Here is a 7,672-nt window from a genome sequence, read left to right as displayed (position 1 = left end):
AACCTGCTGGCTGCTCCATAAAGACCTCTTCTTGCAAATCACCATGCAAGAAGGCATTCTTTACATCCATCTGATGTAAAGACCATCCCTTTGATGCAGCCATAGCAATGGCTGCTCTTACGGTTGTCATCCTTGCAACCGGGCTGAAAGTTTCTTCATAATCAATGCCATATGTTTGTGCATACCCCTTGACAACTAATCTTGCCTTATATCTATTCACAGAACCATCTGCATTGTGCTTGATCTTATAAACCCATTTACAGCCAATTGCATTCTTGCCTTTAGGCAAAGGCACCAATTCCCATGTAGCATTAGCATCCAAGGCATCCATTTCTTCATTCATGGCTTTCTCCCATTTTTCATTTCCCATGGCTTGCTCAAAAGAAGTGGGTTCTGGTTCCTGTATCACTTTGATCATATAGGCATAGTGAATGGCTGTAAATCCATCATATTTCAGCCTATCCACAGGATACCTAACCCTGGTAGACTTGCACAAAATAGGCTCACTTCCAGGTGCTCTCAAAACATCCCTGGTCTTCCTTACTCCAGGTGTAACAACAGAAGGAATACCCAACTCATCATCAATGCTCTGTTCTGAGCCACTGGATTCACCATCCACACAAGAGTGACCTGCATTCACATCAAACATGGGCTGATCTACCTTCTCTTTTCCTTTTTGTGATACCTGCGTACCACTCTCTGCATTGCTTTGAGGAGATTCTCCTGATCTCAATCTACCTGTCCATGGTGAAGTATGTGAACCACTGCTAGAGGACACTCCAGGTCCACTGATATTTTGTGATTGCTGCTGTGAATTCTGTGTAGCATTACCATTTTGTGCATCTACATCAATCATCACATTTACTGGTTTATACCAGCTGCTCATCTCATCAAAAACAACATCTCTGCTCACTGTGAACTTTCGTGTAGAAGGGTTATAGCATCTATACCCTTTTTGCTACAGAGAATAACCAATAAAGATGCACTTCTCAGCTTTTGGATCCAACTTGGACCTCAACTCATCTGGCACATGGACATAGGCAATGCAACCAAAAATTTTCAAATGAGAAATATCTGGTTTTCTACCAGTATACATCTCCTCTGGTGTCATGCCATGTATTGTTGCAGTGGGAGTCCTGTTCATTATATAAACTGCTGTAGCAACTGCTTCAGCCCAATAATAATCTGGTAGATCTTTTTCATTTAGCATAGCCCGAGATACCTCTCCAATATGCCTGTTTTTCCTTTCTACAATTCCATTTTGCTGTGGGGTATGACTGCATGAATATTGCTGCTTTATACCATGCTCCTACAAGAACCTTGCAAACTCATTTAAGAGGTACTCTCTCCCTCCATCTGACCTTAGGCATTTTATTTGCAGGCCTGTTTCTTTTTCAACCATAGCTTTGAAAGCTTTGAAGTGCCCAAACACTTCACTTTTCTTTTTCATAAAATACACCCATAGTTTTCTGCTGAAGTCATCAATAAATGTGACAAAATAGTGACAGGCTCCAATAGATGCAGCTTTTGTAGTCCACACATCAGAGTGGATTAATTCCAATGGCTTTTTACTCTCTTGAACATGTCTAGGAAAAGGTTTCCTTGCCTGTTTCCCAAATCGACAGGCTTCACAAACCTTGTGCATTTCTGCAACCTTGAATTTAGGCAATCCTGCAACAATATTTTGGGCTTACATTGATTTAAGTCACTGTATATTAACATGAGCAATGCGTTTGTGCCAGATATCAATATCTACAACTACACCGGTCCCATGTGCAAACATTGCTGCACTCAATTCAGGCATGTCCGCATCCAACGTAAACATCTTGCCCTTCTTCTTTCCTTTTGCTATCAAGCGACCATTATTTTTCATATCCTCAACAAAGCATCCATGAGGATTAAATTTGACCTGCAAGCCCTGCTCAACCATCTGACCAATAGAAACCAGGTTCTTGGTGATGTTCGGGACATGAAATACATCAGACAAGTATTTCTTTTTCCCATCCTGCATAGACAAAGGAATTTTGCCAATCTGCACAATAGGATGTGCAGTATCATCACCAGTCTCCACAAATCCTGGTTTTTCCATTTTCCTTGCATCTTGCATCCATTCTGCATGACCTGTCATGTGGTTTGACGCACCTGAGTCAACATACCACACATCATTTCGTTCTTCTGCACTTGTCACAGAATTGGTCATATGCTACACCATAAATAGATGCTCATTTCTGTCATCACCCTGCCTACTAGAAGATGCATAATTGCCTTGCTGCAATTTTCCAGTCATAATGTCATTCTGCTTTTTATAGCACTCCTTAGCCATATGACCCATTTTGCCACAATAGTAGCATTCAACATTGCTGTTTGCATTTTGGCCTCTCTGCCATCCACCATGGCCTCTTTGGCTCCCCCTGCCTCTAGCCACATCCTCCTGCATAGGACTGGTTTTCTTGCATTTGCTACATATTCTGATTTCTACCACGGCCTGCAGATCGGCCTCCTCTACCTCTGCCTCTACCTCTGCCAGCATTTGAGTAGAAGACAGTTTCTTTTGAAGTTCCTGCTGAAGAAGATGCACCCCCATTTTGCCCTTTCCCGCAGCATATAATGCCCTCTGGCCACACCACGAAGGGCGTCTCAATCTGAGACAGTGCACTCTTGCACTTCCGGCTGTGCTACCTGCAGAGATTTGCTCCCAAACTCGAAAAAGGAAAGCAACACTTGTCCTCTTACCAGGACACTGCAAACTTGGTTTGCTTTCTTGAGCTCCTTACCACGAACAAGGCTCTGATACCATGTGAAGATAGTGGGAGAGAGGGAAGGAGTCTCACTTGCGGCTTTCTCACATGCACAATGGGGGAGTACACACAAAGGTGGAAAAGCAAAATTTTTTTTCCTCTTCTTAGTTGTGAAAGCCAAAAGAACTCTAGTACAAAGAAATAGAAGAACCCTATATGTGGGTCTCAAACCAAACTCAACTAACTAAGGTGGCATACTAACTGAGCCACAAACTAGAGTAGATAAGGATAGTTGTCATCCAGCTATTATTCATGGGCGGTGTACCAACCGCATCTCCAGCTAACAAGTTGGTGACATAAATACACAACGGTCACCCTGGCATATCGCGAGTGGAGCTCGATATCTCAACAAAGGATTGGTGAAATATGTACTCTATGTTTTGAAGCTCAACAAGAACCTCTTATCAATAGGTCAAATGAAGGAACACAACTACTGAGTCATCTTTGACGAAGATGAATGCACTATCTAGAAGATTTTAGCAAGTAGGAAAATGAGTTAAGGAAGGACGCTTATACATAATGCTAGCTACTGTATCAGATTTGCATGCCATCTCAGATCAACTGCAACAGATACAACTATTCGCAAAATGGAACAAGAGATATGGACACATCAATTACAAGAGCTTGATAGATCTCCGGAATAAAGATTATGGCAATTGGGATTCCTGAGCTCTACAGTTTCTTGGAAAAGTTTGCGAAGCATACTGCTTTGGCAAACAAAAGCAAACCAACTTCGGCAAAAGCACCTCTTGAGCAAGAGATATTCTTGATTTGATACATATAGATGTATGGGGTTATGCCGAGACCCACAACATCAATGGTTCACTTTACTACTTAACTTTCATCGACGACTATAGAAGATATTGTTGGGTCTACTTTCTGAAAGAGAAATTTGAAGTCTTTTCTAGATTTCAAGAATTCAAAGCCATGGTAGAAAACCAAACAGGCAGAAAGATCAAAGTGATGAGATCAGATAGAGGAGGTGAATACATGTCTTTAGCATTCATGAACTTTTGCAAAAGTCATGGCATTCGAAGACAATTCATTTGTGTAGATACTCCTTAGGAGAATGCAAGAGTTGAAAGGAAGAATGGTACTTTAGTAGATAGTGCTAGAGCAATGCTTAGTGAGAAGCATCTTCCAAATAAGTATTGGGCAGAAGCAATAGCCACTGCAAACTATTTGCTTAATCGGCTTCTGACCGAACCGATTTAGGGTATGACCCCTTATGAAGCATTCACTAGACACAAGCCATGTGCACATTGGACATCTTTGCATATTTGGTTGCATAGCATATGACCACATACATGATGATCATCATAGGAAATTGGATGCAAAGTCATGCAAATACATCATGGTTGGCTACAGTGAAGAAAGAAAAGCATACAAGCTCTATGATCCCATCAAATGCAAGGTCATTATGTCTGGAGATGTAATCTTTGATGAGGAGCCGGAATGGAAAATCTCAAATACAAAGGAAATAGACTCACCAATTTCACCAACGCAAGGTCATTATGTCTAGAGATGTAATCTTTGATGAGGAGCCAGAATGGAAAATCTCAAATACAAAGGAAATAGACTCGCCGATTTCACAGTCATCTATAGAAAAGGTTGATGAAGGAGAGCAAAAATTGCTAAAAGAAACCAAATAGAGCCACAGCAACTCAGACGGTCTACTAGGGAAAGCAGACCTCCAACCAGATTGACATATGCTCAGAAAGGCAAAGCAATTCAAGTTGAAACCACAAACTATGCTTTTATGACTACCATCATGGCTACAGAAGAGCAAGTGTACTTTGAAGATGCAGTAGATCAGCCAAAATGGCAAACTACTATGAATGAAGAAATAGAAGCTTTGTACAAGAATAATACTTGGGAATTATGCGAGCTTCCACCAGGAAAGAAGGCCATAGCAAACAAATGGGTATACAAAGTGAAGTACAATCCAGATGGAAGAATTCAAAGATACAAAGCTAGGATAATGGAGGCTTGGGTGCCTATATGATAAGTCATACATTGTGGATCTAGTGTGGATCACAAGGAGCCTTGTATGTGACTAGTTGCAAAAGGATTTGCATAGCAATATGGTCAAGATTATGATGAGACTTATGCTCTAGTAGTAGCAAAGATGGATTTCATATGGTTCTTGATATCACTAGCGACACTCAGCAGATGGAATGTGTATGAGCTCGATGTTAAGAAAGCATTTCTTGATGGTTATGTAGATGAGGAAGTGTATATGCAACAACCATCAAGTTATGCTAAACTAGGAGAAGAGAATAACATTTGCCATATTAAGAAAAGCCTCTATGGTTTAAAGCAAGCACCCAGAGGTTGGTACAATAGAATCGACAAGTATTTTGCTGATCTGGGATACATGAAATCCAATGTAGATCATACTCTCTACTATGGAGTTCAAGGGGAAGACATTACAATTGCACTTTTGTACGTAGATGATATGATTGTGACTAGAAGCAAGGATAGCTTCATCAAGAAATTGAAACAAGACACATATGCAGAGTTTGACATGAAAGATCTTGAATTTATGCACTATGGTCTTGGAATTGAGTTCTGGAGAGATTCAGATAGTATCTTCATGAGTCATCTAAAGTATGTTGATAGTCTCCTGAAGAAGTTTCATATGGCAGATTGCAAGATTGTAGCCACTCCCATGGAACAGAGTTTGAAACTTACAAAAGATTCAAAAAAGCCTACAATCAATGACAGGTACTACAGGTAGCTTATCGGATCTCTTATATATCTAACTATCACACGGCTAGATATTTGTTATATAGTAAGTTCACTAGCACAGTTTATGGCAAATCCAAAACAGTCTCACTGGAATGCAAGCAAAAGAGTCTACATCTCAGGTTCAAGCCTGGGGGATTCACTCTTCATTAAAGGGGGATGCCACCTGCGTGCATCAACTTTAAGAAAACCCCCTATTTAAGATCCACATAGGATGATAAAACACCCCTATTTAAGCTTAGGAGATACCACCAAAATTCTATTATGTCCCCCCCTTTCCTTAAATCTACGTTCTTTCTCAAGCATTTAGATTAGACAATAAGAAAATTTAGATTACTTTCCCTACGACTATTTAAAACCATACACAAAACCAAACTTGTTCGGACTAGTTACCCAAGGTAGCCTATACTATGTCCCTCCCTCTTAAATATGGCGTGGCCCCCCTAACTTAAATTCAATATTGGGAAAAAATAAAAAGGGCCTCGACCCCTAATGTATAAGCTTATGCCTCATTTCAAAAAAACCCCCTATTGTACACTCATGTGATATCATAAGTTTCCCCCTGTGAATCCCCTAGGGGTTCAAGACAGTTTGGGATAGAATACAAAGAAAGTCATACAAGGTTGCATGGATACAATGACTGACTATGCCGGAGATCATGAGACCAAGAGATCCACACAGGGGTATGCTTTTTTCCTTGGTCGAGGTGCTATATCATGGTTGTCAAACAAACAACCAACTGTTTCTTTGTCTTAAATTGAAGAAGAATATAGAGCACTCACTACAGGTGCATGTGAGGTTATATGGCTCCTAAGACTATTGTCAGAAACATATGACTTTGATTAGTCAAAGCAAACAACAATATACTATGATAATAAATTAGCTCAAGCATTGACCAAGAATCTAGTATATCACTCTAGGACAAAGCACATTGATGTCAAAGAGCACTTCATTAGAGAAAGAGTGTAACTTGGTGACATCACACTGCAACATTATGATAGCAAAGATAATGTTGCAGTCATTTTTACCAAATCACTCGGTAAAGATCTTTTCGAGAAACACCGACAAGATCTTGGTTTGCACAGAGAAAGGACATTCCCATTAAAGGGGTGTGATGGAATGTAATGCTCAGTCCTTCTTCGATTCCCCAAATCATCATCTTGAAGGAAGGCCTACTTCATGATGTTTATCTTGAGGGAAGGTGTTGAGAGATCACACTCAACATCATGTGATTACATGTGCATAGCACTAACACATATAGAGTGCTATAAAAGAAAGGGTTAGATGCCCTAACCCGAACCCTTTAACCTTAAATGGGCTTGAATATATTCTACATTTTTAACTAAATCTAGTGTATAGTTAGTCATTTGTGGTGTGCTCTCTAGCGATGCCCTCTCTCCTCATCTCCACTCTTCTCCTCTCCCCTCTTCATATTTTTTCATGGTATTCCTTGCCTCTTCCTATGGGACATAAGTGTTTATAGTAGGCTGTTCCACTCTCCTACGCATCTGTTGAACTCCCATGGCCAACTACTCCATTCTGATCATTTTCTATTCTTTTGCCTTTGCTAAGTCAATTGCTTCCTCGAAAGTGTCTCCATGCTTCAATTCTAACTTCATCCGTAGAGGGCTTCTAAGTCTAGCCATGAACTTCTCCTGTTTGAGCATGGAAGTAGGTTGCTCATTCCCTAGTGCCATGCACCATTGATCTTATAAACGATTGAAATTCTGGATGTAAGAATCAAGGGGACCCTTTTGCAAAAAATTGTGGATCTCATGCCATAATTTGTATGGTTCTTCTACTCTCCTATAATGTTGTAAGAAGGAGGTCCTCGTGAAATCAAAGGTCACCTCCACTAGTGGGCTTGTTGAGTGAGTGGCCTCATAAACATGGAACCATCTCCTCGCTTCATCCTATAAACAATATGTAAAAATGCTGGGTCCTACCGATTCTTGATTAAGCACATGTATTTCCAATTGCTCCATGAACTTTTTAGCATCCTCACTAGGTGTCCCATAAAACAAAGGAAAATATTGAGCCATAATTCCTTGGAAAAAACACCAATGACATTGGTCTTAGGTTTGAGAGACTGATCCTCCGTGGAGACACAAAAAACGTGATGAGAT

Source organism: Dipteris shenzhenensis, chromosome 9 (genome assembly GCF_047967505.1).
Source record: "Dipteris shenzhenensis isolate YYH24624 ecotype China chromosome 9, Dip_SZ_1.0, whole genome shotgun sequence".
In the NCBI taxonomy this organism is placed as follows: Eukaryota; Viridiplantae; Streptophyta; class Polypodiopsida; order Gleicheniales; family Dipteridaceae; genus Dipteris; species Dipteris shenzhenensis.
Note: the sequence above shows the minus strand (reverse complement) of the source record.